Source organism: Sapajus apella, unplaced genomic scaffold, assembly GCF_009761245.1.
Source record: "Sapajus apella isolate SASKATOON/1434 unplaced genomic scaffold, GSC_monkey_1.0 scaffold18, whole genome shotgun sequence".
In the NCBI taxonomy this organism is placed as follows: domain Eukaryota; kingdom Metazoa; phylum Chordata; class Mammalia; order Primates; family Cebidae; genus Sapajus; species Sapajus apella.
This window is the reverse complement of record NW_022436958.1, coordinates 25,188,035-25,210,637: the sequence shown is the minus strand read 5'-3', so window position 1 is coordinate 25,210,637 and position 22,603 is coordinate 25,188,035. Positions and strand designations below refer to the sequence as shown.

The window sequence follows — 22,603 nt, the reverse complement described above, 5'->3', positions numbered from 1 at the left end:
TCCATAAAGTATTTGGTGGGACCAGTATTTTATAAAATACATTTTGGGACTGCCATATTTGGAAAATAGACAAAGTAAGGATGAGTTGCATATTAAAGTCACGAAAAAGGAAGAGAAATCTGATTGTCCCTGAAGGTCTTCATTTTCTCAAAAGTCAAAATACATTTTTAAATGTATACTGTACTTTAATAAAAAGTAGAGAAAATAGAAATATAAACTCAAGGCAGAGAGAAGGAAAGATATGACAATACTAAGAACAAACAGCATGAATTGTAGAGGATTGTGTCACATAATTCCATCATCCGATTTTCCCTCAATTAGGTTTGCATTCCAGGAAGAAAAGCACAGAAATTGAAAAGTGGAAGGAAGAGCCACAGTGATTACATCAGAAGATTAAAATGTGAGAAAGCTTAGTATATTAGTAAAGAGAGTGTTTAAACAGGTCTAAATGTCCTGCAGATGAAACAAGGAGTTATATGTGGTCAGAAGGTGTTAACTGAGTTCAGTAATTCCTTAGGGCAGGAATCATATAAAGCTAAGGCACTTGTTCAGTGAGTATAGTAATACGAGGGCAAAATTACTAAATTTTTGACCTAAGAAAAGGTTACCCATGTGTTGGAACATAGAAATTTAGGATTAGAAAATATATATTAATTAAAAGTATACTGAATTAAAATTCAGAAGACCTGGAAGTATCTAGCCATGTTTCATTAGCTAAGTCACTTAATATTTCTGGCCTTGGATCCTCATCTCCAAAATGAATATCAACTGTATATTCCCGTCTGGTTTCAAAATTCTGTGAGTCTCTGATTCTAGCTGGATGAATGCCACATGATGATTAAGTTTTTCACAGTGCATGGTTGATGCGAAATTGTGACAACGAGGAATTATGAGTCATGAGCATGAATGTTTGCAGCCAACTTCAGGGAAAGGAAGATTGAGAGTCCATTATGTTCTCTAGGTTAGTTATAAATGGATTCAGGTGGATAGTAAGTGATAATGAGAATTTGAAGTAAGTGGCATTGACTTCAAGCAAGATGAAAAAGAGAAAAGGTTGCCATTTGATATTCTTTAAGTTACATTGGGTAAGCCAGTACTTCCTGTCTTCTTGCTGAACTTAGGAAAGTCAAATTGAAGTTATGTCTCATTTATTGCTTAGTCATATTAATTTGTCCTTTAAGATGTTACTTGTATCTATCTCTTCCTCTGTAACTGCACTGTTATTACTATTGCCTGAATTCTCATCCTCTCAACTAGGTTACTATGAAAGCCTTCTATTTGATCTCACTAACTCTAGCCTTTCCTCTAAAATTCATTCTGCAGACTGCTGTTAAAAAATATTCCTTGTTTATTTCCTAATATATACATATATAAAAATAATCCATTGTATACAATTTATACATAATTTTTATTTGTAAATTATGCTTTAATAAAGCTGGAAGAATACATTAATAAATAATACATCAAAAATACTTCTTAAAACTTGCTTTCATCGCATTACCCCCTTATCCAAACCTATAATGACTACCTCTTGCCATCCATATCAAGCTTAAAACTCTATCAGACTCTCAAGGTCCTCCATTATCTGACCTCATCCCACTTTTCAGCCTTTACTCCCATATTCTTTGACATAAACTAGCCATTCCAGTCCAGTACTTCCAACACAGGCCATCTTTCCCCCACCACCTACCCCACTTACCTCTCCTATTCGCTGTACACACAATGTTAATTCCCATCTCCATGGTTTTGCTGTATGTTCTACCTCTTGGAAATACTTTATCCTATCCTGCTGATCTACTACAATCCTTTACATATACCAGCAGATGGCTTAAATTCCAGCTCATCTAAATATTTACTTACTATTATGAATGACAGCAACCTTGCACTTAATAAGTTCACAGTCCAGTAGAGAAAATGAATAAGTGAATCAACAACTACAACACTCTGTGGCCAGAACACATATGGTCTGTCAGAGCACAGAGAAGAAGCATTTGACCAGACATAGACGGTGGATCAGAAATGGTTTCCTAGATGAAGTGAACCTCCATCCAGGTCTTTATGGAAAATAAATACAAAGGGAAACACCATATGCAAAAACATGACATATCTTAGTGGATTCAGAGAAATGGAAGTAATTCAAGATATATAAAAAAATTGCATGTACACTTGTGAGAAGTGGCAAGGTGTAATGTTAGAAATATAGGCCAGGGCTACAGTATTACAAAGTCCTAGGTGACATGCAGAAGAGTTTGATTTTGACCCCAAAACAATGGGAAAAAGTTGAAAAATTTAAACAGTAGAGTGACTACAAGTGACAACACCTAGCCTTCAGGAAGAATATTCTGATAAAATAATGAATAAAAGAGAACTCAAAATAAAAGCAAAGAAGCCGATAGAAAGGCAGTTTAATATAGTACGTACACACACACACACACACGTTGACATACAATTGAGGTAAGAAAATAAAATAAATGTAGATTCCAGAGATTTAGAAAGCAGAAATGACAGCATATAGTGACTAATTCAACATGAGAAATTGAGGAAAAGAATCTTTAAAAGTAATCTGAAGAACACTAAGTTCAATTCCTTCTTCCTACACTACTTACAGTTTATTACATAGGACCCAGCACTTACAGGTCATCATGTAATTTTGAATTGTTAATTTAATGTACACTGTTTTCATCTCCTTAAACAGACTGTACAATCATTGAGGGCAAGGACTAGGCTTCCACTTTTACCTTTTGCATCCTTTCCATCACTAAGTACACTACTAAGTACTTAGCAAATGTTAGTAAATATTTACTAAATAAAAAGAGTTTGTGCTCCTTAAGCAAAATATGATTTGTTACCTTATACTATGGGCCAGCACAAAGTGCATTTGGATACATTAAACACAATAAGCTTGAAATAAGTATTTGTTGAACTAAAAAACAACCTAGGGTGCATGAGTCTTAAAATCTCTCCTGTGCACAAAATATTCATGTCACTAAACACTGGAATGACTAAAACTTAAGATGGACAATTCCAAAGTCTAGGAAGTATATGGAGCAACTGGAATTCTCATAGATTACTGGTGAGAAAGTAAATTGATAAATCCACTTTGGAAAACTGTTGGGCAGTAGGTACTAAACTAAAATGTATTCACATCCTAACAATTTCATTCCTAGTTATATAACCAAAATAAAGGCTTCTCATGTTTATTAAAAAGAAATGTTTGAGAATTTTCATATTGGTTTCATTCATAACAGCCAAAAATGGAAATAATCCAATGTCCATTGATAGTAAAATAGACAAATACATAAATTGTGGTATGTTCATATAATAAAATACTACTTAGAAAAAAGAGTAAACCAATCCATGCAAGAACATGGATGAATCTCACAGACATGATGATATGCAAAAGATGTCAGACGCTAGAGTTCATACATATTATTTCAATGTATATGAAACTCAAGAAGAGGTAAAACTAATCTATGGTGATAGACACTAGAACAATGGTTATCTATAGGTGAAGAAGGTCATTGACTAGAAAGAAGTATGGAAGAGTATTTTAGGGTGTTGAAAAAGTTGTATGCCTTGATCAGAGTGATGGTTACATAGGCATATGTATATGTAAACATTTGCATGTTGTACACATAAGATTAATGCACCTTGTGTATGTATAATATAAGTCAATAAAAGTTTTTAAAATATCTGTGTCCTCTCTCACTTTGGCACTAATAAAAACAACTTTTTCTATGCTTATTTAAAACCATTACTGAGGGGAACTGATGAGCATTCAGCTTCATGTGTATAGTACTTACACTCTATAAATAGCAAAAATGACCAAGTTTTTAAGGAGGCAAAGCATTTTATTTATCTCTTAGAAGATATTCATGAGTCTTCGGAATTCAAATGCAATGCTCTATTCTTGTTTTGTACCTTGTCACCTCCCAACTTCCCAGGCTTATTATCTAAGCCAATCATCCAGACTAGGACAGTTTTGGGTCCTCAGAGGAATTCATTTGGGCCTAAAGGAAGTCAGGTTATGAGGAAAGATATGTCTGTCTAAAATTAACATTTAAAATGCACAGTGAAAAAAGATAAAAGCAAGAAAATGGGGCAGGTGAAAATAATGGGCAAAAAAGGCCTCCTAACTAAGCTTTCAGAAGTTGACAGACCCCATGAGCACAGTAGATGAAGACAGGAAGGACCATGTGATTTCAGGATATATCTCTTGTTCCCCCTGTGGTCTATTGCCTCTTCTTTAAGTATCATTGTACTGACAAGGTAAGAATCGTAGACAGAAAAGTCCCATGTGCCACTGTGAAACTGTCCAGGTTCATTGCTGACCATGTCATTCACTAGCTGTGCCAAATCTTGCTGCCACTTAACTCTCTATGTACCGGTTTTATCATATATAAAATAAATATAGTAATAGAACCTATCACATGGCTTATTTTGAAGATTAAGTGAGCTAACTGATGTTAAGCCCTAAGATAGAGACTTGTACATAATAAGTGCTTGATAAATGCTACCTCCTACTACTTGACCAAAAGCTTAGAGAAATTCTGAGAAAACTCTCTGAGTGTCTTCCCAATCCATAATGAACTGAATATTTCAAGGGAACATTCTGTAGCAGTATGTTCTTGAAAAATATTCTGTAGCTCAAGAACAAGATATCTCATAAAGTATATTTGCAATAGTTTTCCGGTGTTCTGCAAAGCACCAGCCTCATCAAATAGTAATAGATATTTGTCTTAATCCATTTGTGTTGCTATAAAAGGATACCTGAGGCTGGATGAGTCATAAAATTTTACATATATATATAAAGAAAAGAGGTTTATTTGGCTCATGGTTCTGCAGGCTGTACAAGAAGCACCATCTGTTTCCGATGAGGCATTCAGGCTGCTTTCACTCATGGTGGAAGGCAAGGGGAGCCACATGTGCTCACACAGTGAGGGAGGGACCGAGAGAGGGGAAGATATGTCAGGCTCTTTTCAGCAAACAAGAAAACTAAGAGAAAGAACTCACTCACTTCCAAGAGAATGGTACCAAGCTATTCATGAAGGATCCACCCAAACTACCCAAGCACCACCTATCAGGCACCAATTCCAACACTGGGGATCAAATTTTAGCATGAGACATGGCAGGGCCAAACAAACCATATCGAAACCATTGTAATATTATATATATTTTAAATTGTGTAATCAAATAAACAAAACTGTTACTGTAGAGCTTCTCAGAGCCTTTAATAGGCTAAGAGGTGATATATTTATACCATGTACCCAGAATCACCATACCTAGCATACCTGCATTTACATAGAACTGCAAACATGAGGGTAGAGCATGACAGCCCTGCATTTTCTTTTTTTTTTTTTTTTCTTTTTTTTTTTTTTTGGCTGAGCACAGGGGACTTTATTGATGGTACATGACAAGGTAGGGCTCCCTGGGCCCCTCCCTCTTCAAGGGGTCTGCATGGAAACTGTGAGGAGGGGCAATTCAGTGTGGTGGGGGACTCAGTGTGGCAGGGACTCCCCGGCAGTGAGGGCCTCTCTTCCTCTTGTGCTCTCACTGGGGCTGGTGGTCCAGGGGTCTTACTCCTTGAAGACCATGTGGGACATGAGGTCCACCACCCTGTTGCTGTAGCCAAATTCATTGTCATACCAGGAAATGAGCTTGACAAAGTGGTCATTGAGGGCAACGCCAGCCCAGCATCGAAGGTGGAAGAATGAGTGTCGCTGTTGAAGTCAGAGGACACCACCTGGTGCTCAGTGTAGCCCAGGATGCCCTTGATGGGGCCCTCCAATGCCTGCTTCACTGCCTTCTTGATGTCATCATATTTGGCAGGTTTTTCCAGATGGCAGATTAGGTCCATCACTGACACGTTGGCAGTGGGGACACGGAAGGCCATGCCAGTGAGCTTCCCATTGAGCTCAGGGATGACCTTGCCCATGGCCTTGGCAGTGCCAGTAGAGGCAGGGATGATGTTCTGGAGAGCCCCATGGCCATCACGCCACAGTTTCTCGGAGGGGCCATCCACGGTCTTCTGGGTGGCAGTGATGGCATGGACAGTGGTCATAAGTCCTTCCACAATACCAAAGTTGTCATGGATGACTTTGGCCAGGGACGCTAAGCAGTTGGTGGTGCAGGAGGCATTGCTGATGATCTTGAGGCTGTTATACTTCTCATGGTTCACATCCATCATGAACATGGAGGCATCAGCAGAGGGGGCAGATATGATGACCCTTTTGGCTCCCCCCTGCAAGTGAGCCCCAGCCTTCTCCATAGTGGTGAAGATGCCAGTGGACTCCACTACGTACTCAGCGCCAGGATCGCCCCACTTGATTTTGGAGGGATCTCACTCCTGGAAGATGGTGATGGGATTTCCATTGATGACAAGCTTCCCGTTCTCAGCCTTGACAGTGCCATGGAATTTGCCATGGGTGGAATCATACTGGAACATATATACCATGTAGTTGAGGTCAATGAAGGGATCATTGATGGCGACAATATCCACTTTACCAGAGTTAAAAGCAACTCTGGTCACCAGGCGCCCAATACGACCAAATCCGTTGACTCTGACCTTCACCTTCCCCATGGTGTCTCAGGGATGTGGCTGGCAATGGGAGACAAGATGCAGCTGTCTGTTGAACAGGAGGAGCAGAGAGCCAGCCCTGCATTTTCTAAGCATATCTGAAGATTATTCTGTGAAGCAACTCAAGTTACAGGTAATTCTTAGAAATTCTGAATCGAGGTAAATTTCTGATATCAATTATTTTCAACATATAGATATATAAAAAATTAAACCCTACAAAGTAAAGGGAAAGCCCATTCCATTTTGTAAAAAATAAATTCAATTTATGTCAATTGAGTACTTAAAATTTAAATGCCTTAGCCTCTAGAATAAAGAAATTCATTTAATTTATAATATAGTTTAAAAAATCTGTCTCAGCTACAAAAATGAGTTTCCTAGATAGAAAAGATAACCAAGTATTACCATACCACCTAAATTTGCCATAATATATGAAATAGAAAGTAAAAAAAAAAAAAGAAAGAAAAGAAATGAGAAGTTTGACATACAAATAACAACAAAAGTGTAACAAAAAAAGGCAATAAATGACCAAATTATTTTAAATGGCATTTCAACGTCCGCATCCACATTCCATGACAGAGCCCACAGTCTTTTCAGAAAGGACATAAACTAGTCATTCTCGTTCTCCCTGATCCCATATTATATTACAAGGGCTACCAAGAATCTCAAAGTTACACTATTTTGCAGATCTGTCTGATGCCAAAAGTAGTTCTTAACTTTTGGTGGATTATGGGCTCCTTCGATCATCTGATGACAGCTCTCTGCCCACATAAGTATACAAGGCACACCCACAAAGTGTTTACCTACAATTTCAAGTGATTCATGGAACACTTGAAATCCACCCATGGTCTTTGGTCCTGAGGTTCTAGCGTAGCAATTTAGCATAAATGGTGTTTTCCTAGCCCAGCTGACTAAAAAGCAGAATTCTGATTCTGAATAAAACATAAAAGGAAAAAATACATGATTTCACTGAGGGCTTCAAATACTTGTGGGAGAAGAATTTAAAATAGGCATAGAGGAACAAAGTCATCTTGATATATGATGTTTCTATTGAAATGACTTTAAAAATAAACAACATATGCTCTGCATGTTTTTCATGATTATTCAGTAAAAGTGAAGAAAAATAACTATTTATAAATGAACTATTAACTATTTTACATTTAAATAAACAAAGTATAGAAATTATTTAACAGAAAATATAAGAAAAAAGGTCCATGGAATTATAAAAGTATAGAATTCTTGAAGGTTTCAAAAAGAGCTTTAAAAAGATCTAGTAGTGCTCTTATTTTACAGCATGAGGAAAAAGTAAACCTGAAGAGGTCAAGAGCTTTGCGTAAAGTCACATGGTTAACAGGGTTAGCATATGTGGTTTCTTTACTTTTACATCTTATTTTTTAAATCCTGTAACTGTCTTCCAAAATAAACAAAAATGAAGCTGATTTTTTTATTTTTGGAAAATTATTATTTGAAAAATGTTACCAAGGCAAGATATGGATCCTGGGAAATCTGGAGTGCTATTTCTGTGCTATCTGAGCTAGGTAGATGCCATGTGAGAAGACTTCAGGTCTCTTCCCCCTCCATCAAATAGTTAATCACCATAATGAAGGTCATCTGTGGCATCTTTGGAGAATAAAATACTAAAACAGAATGGGATGAAACTCATGAGGCTTCAAGAAGGCCTCAGGGGCACAATTAAGTCAGTGAGCAGGTAGGAGTTGCCCCCTTATCACATAATGCAAGCTCTGGCTTTACAGACCACTGTCAAACAAATTAATTACAGCCACAGTGAACTGGCCTGATTGCAACTTCACAATTCTAATCTTGAAATGGATTTTATTTTTTAAGATCCTTGAAATGGGACACGTCTACTGTGTTAAGAAGTTTTTATTAAAGTCCCATTAAGCTGCTATAACTTGGAAGGAGAAACAACTACTAGATGTTTGCCCATTTTGAGAAATGTCATGCTTAAAGGTGTTTGGTTTGGCTTTATTTTTAATGCCTGAATGGACTTAACAAAATTAGTTCCCTTAGTTCTTTGCATCTGTCTTTCTGACTAGAATGTAAGCTCTTTAATAGCAGGAGTCATTTCTGTCTTATTCACTGCTATATCCTCAGGACATAAGATAGTAGCTTGTATCCTGCAGGTACTCAACGAAAGTATTTGTATAATTGCAAAAGGTCGAGATGAAGATGATTTGCCTCCCAAATCAGGGTGTATATAAATAGACCATGCCTATGTTTCTTCTCTTGACCCCAGTGCCATCGATTTCCAAATCATACTATGAAATCAAAATATTTTGTGATATTATTTCAGGTGACCAACCATCTATCTCTCCTTTCATTAGAACAGTGTTTTCAAAAAGAAATCAAACTTTTCTTCTGATGATTATGCTAAACTATTGCACAGTGCAGTATCTTTTTCTTCTAAAGATGATTATGCTAAACTACTGCACAGTGCTTAGCAGCAACAGCGGCAGCAGCAGTAGAAATAATTATAGGAGCTACCATCTATTAAATATCAGCTATAGTACATTAGTCATTTAGTACCTATCAGGTGCCATATTAAATGCATTATCAATGCTACTTCACAATGCTGTGAGTTAGAAACTTTTATCCCATTTACAGATAAAGAACTGAAGTTCAGAGAGGTTAAGATATTTTTCTCAAGTCATACATCTAGGAGTGTTTCAAATTCAGACCTGCATATAACCACATCCCATATCATTTTACTGTACCATTCTGCCTTCTTAAGAGTGGATAAATGAATACGTATCCAATTAATGATTCTTACAATCATGCTTTTTAATCATTTTAGCTGATATTAAATGTGACTGTCATATTAAAACTTACCTATTTTTAAATATGGATTTTTAAAAATATATTTGCTAATGAACTTCATTTTGTTTTGTTTTGTTTTGAGACAGTCTTGCTGCGTAGCCCATGCTGGACTACAGTGGCACAATCTTGGCTCACTGCAACCTCTGCCTCCCAGGTTCAAGCGATTCTCCTGCCTCAGCCTCCAGAGTAGCTGGGACTACAGGCATGTACCACCACACCCGGCTAATTTTTGTATTTTTAGTAGAGATGGGGTTTCACCATGTTAGCCAGGCTGGTCTTGAACTCCTGACCTCACGCCCCCCTTGGCCTCCCGAAGTCCTGGGATTACCGGTGAGAGCCACCATGCCTAGCCATTGTTAATGAACTTCTAATCCTCATTTTTTAAAATGTATTAATACTTAAATACGTTATACCCAAGATTCTTGTGTTTCAAGGAAAGTTTTTTAATTTTATGTGGCATTTTAATGAAATAGAGAAGCAAAGGTGCATTGTTTATTTAATCTGTTTGTCAAAGTAGATCATATTCATCACTGCTAGGAAAATCTTACCAGATTGTACTTTTAATAGAATTTTGAAAAACTGTTTATTCTTTTCCTTCCCTCTCACACCTCTAGACAATTATTTTAAGATAATGCTAATTTCTCTTTTAAAAAATACTGCCTATATTGGTAACCATGATTACATTTTTACTCAGGTATTTCTATCAAATATTTCACAGTACAGCTTGACCTGATTAAACTGGCCCTCCAACAAATCCATCATCAACTGGAATCAAGGCAATGCATTGTGTGACTTATTTTAGAGACAGGGAAACTAAAATCCCAGGGTCACAGGGTGATTTAGGCAGAGTCCAGGTACAACCTTAGACTCTCAACACTCATCCATGAATGCTGTAGCGAATTATCTTCTTAGTTATTCCACTACTTCATCAAGAGTGTTAGCTGGACGTTTAGTGTAACAGTTAGTATACAGTTAATCCTCCTGCCATGGCAGTTTCCCAGCGCACTAATACTGCATTCACATACACACATGATATATGCATTAGCCTGAGACTCAGAAAGCTCCAGAATGGTTTGACCTTTTTTGATGACCTACAAATAACTGTCCTCATTTCCAGAACTGTACCATCTCAAAGTGTTTTTGTTATACTTTGTACCTCTGAATACATATTTTTAACATAGCCAAAAGAAGCACAATTAAATGAAAAAGATCAAAAATCCATTTACATCATTCTTTATACTTAAAGAAGTATAAACTGGATATTCCCTTTGATATAATTTAGCATTGGGATTTAATATTGACTCAGAATTAGATTAATAATTTGAATCATGAGGTTAATGCCTATGATACATTTTGCTAAATTGTGAATGGCTGGTTTATATATAATATTGAAAGGACAGAAGTTGATATGCGCAAAGTCGAGTAATGCTGCATAAAATGTTTCCATGTTTCTACCACCCCTCAAAGTAAAAGCTGATGAAAAAAATCAGTAAGGCAAAGATATAATTCAGTCAATCAGAAAGACTATGGTCCCAAATTAAAAAAAAAAAAAATTTAGATAGGGTCTTCTTACATTGCTAGGCTGTTCTTGAACTCCTGGCCTCAAGTGATTCTTTCACCTCAGCCTCCCAATATGGTCTCTAATTTGAAAAAATGGTGAGGCAGGGTTATTTTGTCACCTCATTCCTTATTATTTTTTTCAAACATTAAATCTTGAAAGGCACTCTTTAGATATTCCTCAGGTTTGTAAAAATGCATGAAGAAAAAAAACTGATTAATATTAAAGTTTTCTTTTCAAAATATTCAAATCTTATTTAATCTCTAAAGAGATTACCAGGGCTGTCATGCTTAAACAGTTTCAACCACGTTATTTTGCTCTCCAAGCCATCAGGTCTTTAATGAACTGATCCCAAATCACTTTGCCCAGCTGCACTTCTCAGTACATCCCACCATGTACCCTACATGCTTATCGTGACAGCTTGTCCACACGCCCCTTTTCTTTTTCATAAATTCCTTTAAAGGGTCAAAGCTCATCTCAAGTGCAACTTTCTTGATGAAGCAATCCCTAATTCACACGATCAAAATAAAACAGTCCTTTTCTCTCATTACCAAAACACATTATCTTCCCACTTTTCAAGAACCTATTTTCCTCTGGCTTGATTTACAAACCTTAGTATTTATAAACCTATATTATAAATACCTTATAATAATACCTTGTTAGTATTTATAAACAAGGTTACTAAGGGGGTAAATTATGTACACACAAGATAAAATCTGACCAAGCACAGAAAGGACTCAAAACTTGAAATATAGGAGGAAGTGAGGGATCAAAAATTCTAATACGCTTGACTCATTCATTTTGGAATGACCGAAAAACTCAAAATCTAGACCAACAGATTTTGCATACCTAATTAAAAGAGAAAATAGAAATTGCCTCCTCTTATATCCAATGTCTAGAGCATAGTAAATGCTCAATAAACACTGTGGATAGAAAAAAAGGGAGATGAAAGGGAGGAAGAAAAGAAAAGAGGGAGGAAAAGAAAAAAGGAAAAAGGGAGGGCATGAGAGCTCTGAATAGGAGCAACTGAAAAGGCTCCTTCTCAGAAAATTAGATACTGGGAAAGACCCTAAAGACTAAAATAATAATGATAACATTATTCATTACTGTGGACCAGACACTATTATAAGGACTTTTCATGTATTAATTCATTTGATCTTCACCATAAGCCAAGAAGTGGGCATAATTATTACAACAAATTTATCGATGCAATAGCTGAGGATCATAGAAATAGCAAGACATACACAGACAGTAGGCAATGGAACCAAGATTTTAACACAGTTTAACATCAGATCTTGCATTTATAACCCTGAAAGGAGGTCTTGGTTTTCTTTAGTCTTTGCAAAATACGTCAAACCATTGCTGAATATAACAAACCATGGCTTCATAATGAGTCTATTCAATTTCACTGTGTCATCCAATCAGAGGCCTGGATTGGAATTCTAAATAATGATTCAACTCACTACATTTATACAGTGGAAGCAACAACAAGCCTCATCTTTAAAACAAAAATAAGAGCAACATACTTTCCTCTGCCTGCCCTAAATAGTGAAGGTTTGTCGTATTTTAAAATATCAACTATGCCCTATGTTTATATGCCATATGACTTTATTACCAATTTAATATCACAAAATATTGTCCATCACTACAAAATGATCTCTATATCCAAGTATGTTACTTACATTAACAATGTATACAATAGTATTTATATGCCAAATTAATTGCACCAAAAGTAACTGTGGCACATTTAATTACCAAATTATTCTACTTAGACTTGAAAAGAGTCAGTCCAATAAAACACTAACCCATATTTATGTTATATATGTGGGTATGTCTGTGTGTATGTATGTATGTGTATAATATGTATGTCTCTGTGTATGTGTGTCTGTGTGTATATATATAAATCCTTAAATAAGTGAAAGAGACCAAGTGACATTTTACTTGGATATATCCTTCACTGTTTCTGCATAAGCAATGTTTGCCTACAAAGCCCACAAATCCCACATGATCCCATAATCCCAATTTGGTAGGAAAGATATTGAATTTAGCTGTTTCTTTACAAAAATGAAAGACAATCAAACTAGCGATCTAAAAAAAAATAGCTTCATCTGATATACCGACATTGTTTTATAGTCATACAGTTTGTGTCTAGCATTTCAAATGATATTCAGAAGCTAATTTATCGCAAATACAGAAGGCAAGCTTCAACATGAGGCACATATAAAATAGTTCATTTAAAACAGGGAAAAGACCCTCTGCACAAAATTCTTATCATTAATCTTGAAAAGCTAGAACTTGATAGCATGACACAATGCACATTTAATAATGAATTAAGGCATCCTTTAGAACATTCAAAGTGAAATAAATTGAAAGGTGAAATGGAGCCCTAGCTCTCTGCACAAACTAAATGCAAAGAACCAGGAATAAAGATAAATTATTCATAGGTGGGTGTTGAACAATGAGAACACATGGACACAGAGAGGGGATCACTACACACTGGGGTCTGTTGGGGAGAAATGAGGGAGGGATAGGGGGTGGGGAGGTGTGGAGAGATAGCATGGGGAGAAATGCCAGATATAGGTGAAGGGGAGGAAGGCAGCAAATCACACTGCCATGTGTGTACCTATGCAACGATCTTGCATGTTCTTCACATGTACCCCAAAACCTAAAATGCAATGAAAAAAAATAATAAAAAAAGATAAATTAATCCATTTAGAAATCTTCTATAAAAGACTCCTCTAAAAAGGGTGAAATTTTGCATATCCATATTCTCTGGGAATAAAAAAATAAAATCAAGTAATGTGTTCCAGAACACTATAACTTAAATATATTCCAACATGTGAGAATTGAAATACATGTAATGAAAGTTATGGATTCCCTGCACCAGTTAAATCTATTTTGGAAAGAAGAATCTTCAGATGTCATAGAATTCTAAGGTTTATAAAATGTTACCATCTAATATTTAAAGTCCCTGTTCAAAATTATCAAAAGTGATCACGTGTTCTCTAGTTGACTACTTCTAGTGGTGAGAAATTCACTACTTCTGAGGCTGCCTGCTCCACTTTGGAGTAAACTGTTTCTCTGTATCATCCACTCTCTGGCTCTGGTATTGTCCTCTTGTCACACATGGAGTAAACCTAATTCTTCTACATGAAAGCCCTCCAGATCATTTCAAAAAGCTATCATATTCTCTCAGCATTCTATCTTCTCCCAGCTAAATTTTCTTGATGCCTTCACCCATTCCTTAGAGGAATGTTCAAGATTCTTCCCCTCTTCCTCTCCACTTTAGCTGCATTTATCTTAACTCCAAAATTCTGGGTATATAGCCAGACCTCAACAAGACTCATGAAAACCTGACATTCCATACTTTAATCAGTGGAGTATTTCAAAGTTTCCTTGCCAGAGTTGTTATTAGACAACTAACATATACATACTGCAACTACAATTTTTCCATTACCAAAGCAAGGTATACCAGCATTGATGCTATAGTGCAATGTACAATAATACTTTTTCTGAAACTACCTTTAAAGTCAGTTGACAAGCATAAGAAAAAAAGATCCTGTCTCATATAATACTTTTGTTTGATTGTATATTTATTAGTCTATTGTTATTTTAAACAAGAATGATTTTATCCTGTTTAGTTACCTTATACAACATATTTTATTCTGAGTTATTTCTGGTTCTTTTAAAAAAACTAAATACAGCCTCAAAACATGAAAATCTGCTACCACAATAAAAACAGTATGTCATAGGACCTGAAGACAAGTCCAAAAGAAGAGCAAAAATAGTTTGAATGATGGCAGTATTACTTGAAAGTGGCAGTATAGACACACACATATGTACATATATATACAATTTATAAATATATTTTCTCAAAGTAACTGCTACCACTCATTGTGATAGGTACATTTTTATCAATGTTATACAAATCCACAACACTAGCTTATAGCTGTAGATTACACTGGACATATGGCTGAAATGTTATGAATGTCTCTATCTTCCTACTCCACCTTGTGCAATGTCAAATTAAAGCTTACTTCTTGTTGCTGAATCATAAATGATTAAGTGTTTGTATCTGATAACCTCCTTCATAGGTCTTGTCATACTTAATGCAATTATTAATTAACTCATCTTCTCCATTAGAGTCTAAGCCCTTGAAAGTCAGAGACGTTAGTTTTCACTTCTGTTTTACCAGCTCCTAGAAGAGAATCTGGAACACAGTAATAATATTTGCAGATATTTCTAATATTTGCTAAAATAACATCATAAAATTAGACAATTTATCCTCATTTCTCCTTCCCTCCTTTTTCAATAGGATGAAGAAAACAAGGTAGAAATAGATCCCAACTCCTAGATGTGGAGTGCTTAAAATTCTCTGCTTGATTATATCCCTCAACATGATGCAAATAGAATGCTGCACATTGAGGTGAACACACCAACTACATCTACGTTTATTAGTCCAATATCAATCACAGTGACCAATATCATTATAGATACTCTTTCCAACCTCAACAGTTCAAAAAGTCATTTTTAATGTTAAAAATGTTTATCATTCACATCTTGAAACTAAAAAAGACTTTGCGGACCAACCCAATAGTGTCAAAGTAACCAAGACTATTAATAGAATATAATTTATAAGCAGTAAGTGTTATTATTAAATGGTTCATGGCATTGTAAAAATCATTAACATGAGCAGAAATATATTTACATAAATTACATAGTTTCTTTCAAGCTATTATTAACTAGAACATGCATTTCAATAGATTTCTGGAAAGAATTATAGTATGTTCCAGTAAGTAGATAGCAAATTTTTAAGAACTCCTTCCATATTAAATGTCTCATACTCTTTATTATTTGTTATCTGAGAAATACTAGCTCATAAATTATTCATAATATCAACCAAATCTGTTACATCAGGTGTCAGATTTATCTAGGAGGTAGAAAGTGCTGAGTTTTACATGAAGTATTCATTAAACTTAGTGAACTCATTAAAGTATGTTAATTAGGTAGTAGACAAAGGAACTTGGTATTTGGTAGAGATTGGGCCCTGTTAATACCTTGCTTTGTGCTAATACCTTGGCTGCAGTTTTTTTCCCCCTTAATGAGCACAGGAAAAGCTGATTATTCCAAACGCAGAAAAAAAAAATCACATGTGTTACGTGTTGGAAAAATTGCCCCAGGTGACAAAAAGAAACACATACCAAAGGAACTGGCACTCTAACAAAGAGAGTATCATTTCAAAGCTTCTAAAATTTTATTTGGTACAATATTCTGTCACGAGAAAGCTACAGGTTAATTTTGATATTATCAAAAACAGTTCATTATTTGCAATTACTGTTTGACTCATATTTGCTAAAATAACATCATAAAATTAGACAATTTATCCAGATTTCTCCTTCCCTCCTTTTTCATAGGATGAAGAAAACAAGGTAGAAATAGATCCCAACTCCCAGCTTTTTCATCTCAATTCAGATTGGCCTATATCAAAAACATATGCTACCTCTCCTTGTTTTATTATTTTGGGGTTTTTTAACATTAAAAATTTTAATACTAGAAAATATATAATATGTTCATTTATAGGTAAGGAAAAAGAAATCACAAGTAGTATCATTACAATAAAATAATTTCCTATTAAATGAAAGCTTTTCAAATACTATATTAATATAGTCTATATATATCTCTATATAGATAGATAGATAGATATAATATGGTCTATAGATAGGGCTTTCCACAAAAAGACCTGAATTTGAACATAGAAAAAGCAAACATTTGGCTGCTCATGATGACCAACACACAAATTGTACTGAAAAGGTGGCCTGTGGATTCTTTTTAGTTTTATTAGCTACCTTCAAGATTATTATTCAGATCACATAAGCCAATTTATATGGCTCAGTGTTAGACATGGAGTTAGCTTGTGCAAAATAATTAATTTTTATATTTAAATTAAGTATATTTTTGAAAAAAAAAAGTTTATTTCCAGCTGTCAAATACCTTAAGATTTGGCCATTTTTGGCACTGCATACTTCATATGTAGTGCCTACTACTACATATGAAGCCCATAATTGAAATCCCCAGAGCCCAGCATGAATAGTGAAACCAATCAATATTCAAATACGCTTTTTTTCTCCATAGGTCTTCGCCTATCTTGTCTTTTCCTATTTCCTCTTCTTTTTTGCAAAAATTATGACTTCATACAGAATTTAACTACATAAACAAAGCGATTCCACCAATATTAGAACAAAAGTGTCATATTTAGTTAGTGATCCAGAACACCACAGCAGGCTCCAATCAAATATTATTCCATTCATGCTGTAGTCAAGACTAAAATATTAATTTTACCTTTGTCATAATTACATTACACAGCTTCTCAGATATATAATCTTGAAAACTCAAGGATATTGAATGAAGTAAAATGAACCCTTTTGAAAAGTTAAAGTGCGTGATTATTTCACTTATTATCAATTCCATAGGGAAAACGTACTCATTCTAAGGACTTGCCACAGTAGCATTGATCAAAAGCCGCTACTATTTTTGGATTGAACCCATTTTTAATAGGATGGCTCCAGTTACTCTCCTACCATTCTGCTTACAGAAATACATTCTTCAATCTCTGAAATAACTTGCATACTAAATTTCATACAAGATTTTTTTAGAAATATATTTCAAATTTTAATTGTAGCACTTTCATTAAAGTGAAATAAAAATATTAAGTAGAATTTTTTGATGTTGCCTCTGCTTCTTAGACTGTTTGCCAAAGCTTCAAAAACTCACACAAAAATTGTGTTCATTAAGGAAATTGTATACATAAATAAGGTATATGAAATTAAATGAAAGTAAGCTAAAGGAATTAGCTTTGCCCATAAAAGCAAATATGGTACTATGTAATTCTCTAATGTTATATCAACTCCACACCCTAAAAATTGGAAGAATCAAAAGGAGAAAAATCCCCACTAAACTTAGACAGTGTCAACATTTTCCATAAATATTTTCATTCTAAGTCCTAATATTTCTCTCACAGCAGTTTTAAGGAGAGCAATATTATGGGAAAAGTTTGTTTTCAAATATGAACTAAATATCTAAGTGATCTAATGTGGTCTAGAAATGATACCATAGACTCTAAATATACTAAAAGGGTTTTATTTACAAGAAGCCACTGTAATAGAATCCATAATAGTTTCTATATGTGTCATTATAACTGGTTACAAATTCTAAAAATCATTTTCTATTGGTTCACTCTTTAGATATTAAATATCCAATCTGATCTTGTATCAACATTGTACAATTTACCAAGATTTAAACACAAATGCTGTTCTGATTATTCGTTAGCCCAAGTGACTTTCAGCTATGAGTTCAATGATAACACTGCACAGAAGGTTCAACTGTTTTGTTTGTAGCTTCTTAATAACTTTCATGACATGGTTAAAGAGATGACCAAAACTCTCATTCATTTTACTAAGAAAGCAGTACTACAATGTGGGATTTAAACAAGACTCAGGGTTAGAATACCAGAGCTTCTTATTTCTACTTTTTCCATGTCCGATAGACCACGGCCACTATTAAAAATATTCCCTAATTGAAGCCTAACATTTCACTAGTGCAAATCTAAAGCAAACCTAAAGCAAATCTTACTGAGAAATGCTCCCCAAGATCATGTTTCTTTGCCTCAGGAAATTTCTTTGCAGAAGGAAAACAAATGTTATAAATATCTATTAACAAAAATTGTATGTAATTATGAAATATACAGCCTCCCCAATTCTACACAAATATCAAAAATTCTTCATCAAACCAATAGCTGTTTAAGAATTTTCATATTATAACAATTTGACAATATTACATTGTTTTGACATCTTTGGAAATAAATCAAAACAAAAAATGTGCAGATAAAATAAATTTTATATTGCTACTCCAAGTTTGTAATGCCCTGCAAAACAGAAAATGTAATAATATATTCAGAATGTCCTTCTTCACCTTTTGTACTCCCATCTCCACCCCACATTTTCCTAGCCTCTACCTCCATTAGCTAGCTTTATAATTTATATTTTCCTTCACTTTATATATTCTTTCTTTTATTAATAAGAAATATGTTTAGATTCAAGAACACTGAAAAGGAGTGTTTAGTGATACTACATTCTAATGTGGTACAATATTCACAATATCATACCCAAAACTAAACATATGGCCTTTAAAGTGTAAAGCGAAGAATCAGAAAGAAAATAAAAAGGTGGGTAATCACCACTTAAATATAATTATATAGAGAAAATAGAAATATAACCCCAAACCATCAAAGAAAAAGATGAAAGAGTGTAAACTCAAAATAAGCAAAAAGAAACATATTCTTCACTTAAGTTTTATGTTTGTTTTTTGTGTGTTTGGTATTCTTATTTTCCTTAAATTGATTTGTTAAATGGCTGTTTTCCTCTAACTCAATTCCAGTATTTAAAAAATTGTTTTAGTCCCTTCAGAAATGAAACAAGATATGGCTGTTATAAAAGCTTTCTTAGATATTACCTAAAAGGCAAGTGAGGTACTGTGAACAAGAGCATGATACTATAGCCTCTCATCTAATTTACAAGAGCAATTTACCACATTACCTAATAGGGCCCCCATAAGGACACAAAGCTGAGTGTGGGGCAGGGGGTAGGCAACACACAGAACCAAAACTGCCAGGTGTACAGCTATCTTTTCTCTCAACTGGAAGTTAAAAACAAATGCGGTGGCAACCTATTAGTCATCCTAATCAACCAGTTACTCTTGCAGTAATATCCATTTCAAAATACAATGGACACTTCCAAGATTTATGTAGGACATACAGGTATAGCAATGGTTTTTCAGTTTAGAGAGCAATAGGTAACTGTTACTGACTTAAGTTCCTGGGTAAAACAAAACACAACCAAACAAAAAACTTTGCAATATGAAGGTATTAAGGCCTAGAGGTAAATATATAAATATTATATGCATATGACTTTCAAAAATCCTGCTGTAAGCGAGGCTGAGATGTACTGGTTTCAATTTTAAATATACAGACAATCTGATGGCTAGCAAATCATGTAGAAAAATCTCATTAAAGATGAGTCAAGATACCTGAAGGGAAAGCTTAGGCAAACAAGAGAATTACGAACAAGAGGAAAGTGGTTGGTTTTTATTATTACTGCTACTGTTGTATTATTTTTATAATACAGGCTACCTACTTTGATAGGGTAGAATAGTTTCTAATCCAGAGATTACTGGAAGATAAAGTTTTTAAAAAAAAAATTCTGCATCTTCTTAGAAAACTCTTTAAAATATACACTAATTATAATAAATTACAATTTTAAAGAAACTGTAAGCCACTCCATATTTGTCTCCTCAAAACAATGAAAAAAGAGGTTAGGTTTCTCTGAATACAGCTTTTAAAAAATGAATGCTTAAGCAATATTTTTTTTTACTGTAGAAAAAATAAGCTGTAAAACAATTTAGATATCACCTAACTAGAAATAAGAGCCTAGATGATCTCTTAGTCTCTTTAGCAATTGTTTATGATATAAATAATATATACATTACCCAAATATTCATATTAGTTTATAGCATTAGAGAGAAATTAAAGAGTCTATAGACTCAGGACATTATTCATTTATAAAATAACTATTAATGAGCAGAATATCTCCATAAAGCATATTTTTTGAAACTACTGTTTTTACTTTTCAACGTACAAGGTATGAGGCCCCATGCTTAGCTTGTGAATATTACAAGTTTAGCTAAAATTCCATTGCCTGAAGTAAAGTATCTTAATGTACTAAAATATTCATTTATAGTAAAACATATAAATAATTTTTTGCTGAAATCTTAATTTTCAACACTTTTGCTTCCTACTGAGATTGTACAAATCATGTTAACTATGCAGTTTGAATAATTCAATCTGCAAAATGGGAATGAAACCAACAAACAGAAAGCCTGAAACTATTAATGAATTCCTCAGAGATCCATAAACAAATAATGCTAAAAGGCAAAGCAGTCCATTTTCACAAGCATTCTAGAAACATCTCATACAGTAATATTCCATAAAGCACTTTCAAACAGAAATAAAGTATCAGACTACCCTGAAGATTTCTAAACTCAATCTAGTCAAAAGAAAGACTTCCTTCTGCTGCTCTGTTAGCCTCTGAAGAGCAATATCTAATTTATTATTACTGTAATTTTTTAAAAGGCTTTAAAGTGCCTCAGGAGTCCCCTGAAACTAATTTTCTATTTCTGGGATTCCCTGGATTCATTATATGAGATGGTGACATGATTAGAGGAATTCTTTTTTAATATGAAAATTGTCCCTTCTTCACTACTTGCCTCCTTACTGGCATTGAATTAACACAGGGACAAAATTTGGTTAATTTTTTAATTCTAACTCTCCCAACAAACGCCTGTTGCCCAGTATTTATTTGGTGGCCTTTGACCACCTGAGGGAAAAAATGAGCTTATTCAAGCTGCCAATATTTATCTATTCAGTGTAGCAGTACACTGAATTGTACTGTGCCGGGGATATTGAGATGCTCTGGGGGTGTATTGTATACCTGCCAGTTTTCTTCATTTCTGAATTGAGTTTTATTTTCTTGATGTTGGTTTCCTTCATATCACCTCAAGGTTTAGATTTGTGAAGGAATAAGCACGACGGGAATAATAGTCTTGAAAGGAGATATGTTGTATATAATCAGAAGGAGGAGGAAGGAAGGACTTGACCATTTTGATATTTTGCTCTAGGTGGCCAGTTTTGTTTCTCACAGGGAAATCTGACCCACCTGTCATGTTGGCTTCTAAGGAAATGCTGTTGTAAGCGGCTCATCAAGAGTTGAACTTCACGTCGCTTTTTTGGGAATATGGAAAAGGAAGAAAGCCATAGGACTGTCCATTCAATCTTGGGAAGATCTGGATGATTCTGCACAGCAAAAAAGACTTGAAATTCATGTGTAGACACACCTCTGCCAATCCATCTTCAGCTGACTGAATGTTGTATGATAGCCCTTCTCCAAATCAGGAGTAGAATGTTCAGGTTTCACCACAGATTTTCTACTTACTTCATTTTGGGAATCAGCTTACAGATTCCAGGTCCCTTTTGTATATATTCTTTATTCTTTTGCTTTTTCAAAAAACATAATTTTGTTTCATATTTAGAGCACTTGTATTAGTCAGTGTTTCATGTTCTGCATTATTTGAACCATTTGCCCTTACAGAAAGAGAAATACTTGTTTGTGTTTTAAATAAAACTGATGTAGGGAAAAAAAAGACTTCCACCCATTTTGTTTCAATATTGTCATTAAAAATTATTAGTCTTGCCTTTTCAAGATGTTCATATTATACTAGAAGAGAAACAAATTAAATTGAAAGATGCTAATGAACAGCAGTGAGAAAGGAAATTATATAAATTAAAAATTGTTAAGGTTATAATTTTAAATTGACAATATGTGATCTGGGGTGCTCCTGAAATCTTATTCACATAATCAGAGCTTATTTTCAAATCCAATTTAATAGAAAAATTAATACACAAACTATTAATGTACTTTTGTCCCTTACTTTTCATCCAAAAGGATGTAAGATGCTTTTGGCCAAATACGGTACAAGTCACGGACACCACTAATGCTCTCGTATACTTGCATTGGTTCATATTG

General features: G+C 34.5%; 1 protein-coding gene and 1 pseudogene across 15 annotated transcripts in view; both read right to left on the bottom strand.

Moving 5' to 3' along the window:
- SLC4A10 (solute carrier family 4 member 10) overlaps positions 1-22,603 on the bottom strand; it is a 350,715-nt gene that overhangs the window by 293,730 nt on the left and 34,382 nt on the right. The gene's annotated exons all lie outside the window — the stretch shown is intronic.
- LOC116557070 lies at positions 5,365-6,674 on the bottom strand (annotated as a pseudogene). Its single transcript, XR_004271343.1, has one exon. The product of XR_004271343.1 is annotated as a glyceraldehyde-3-phosphate dehydrogenase pseudogene (transcript).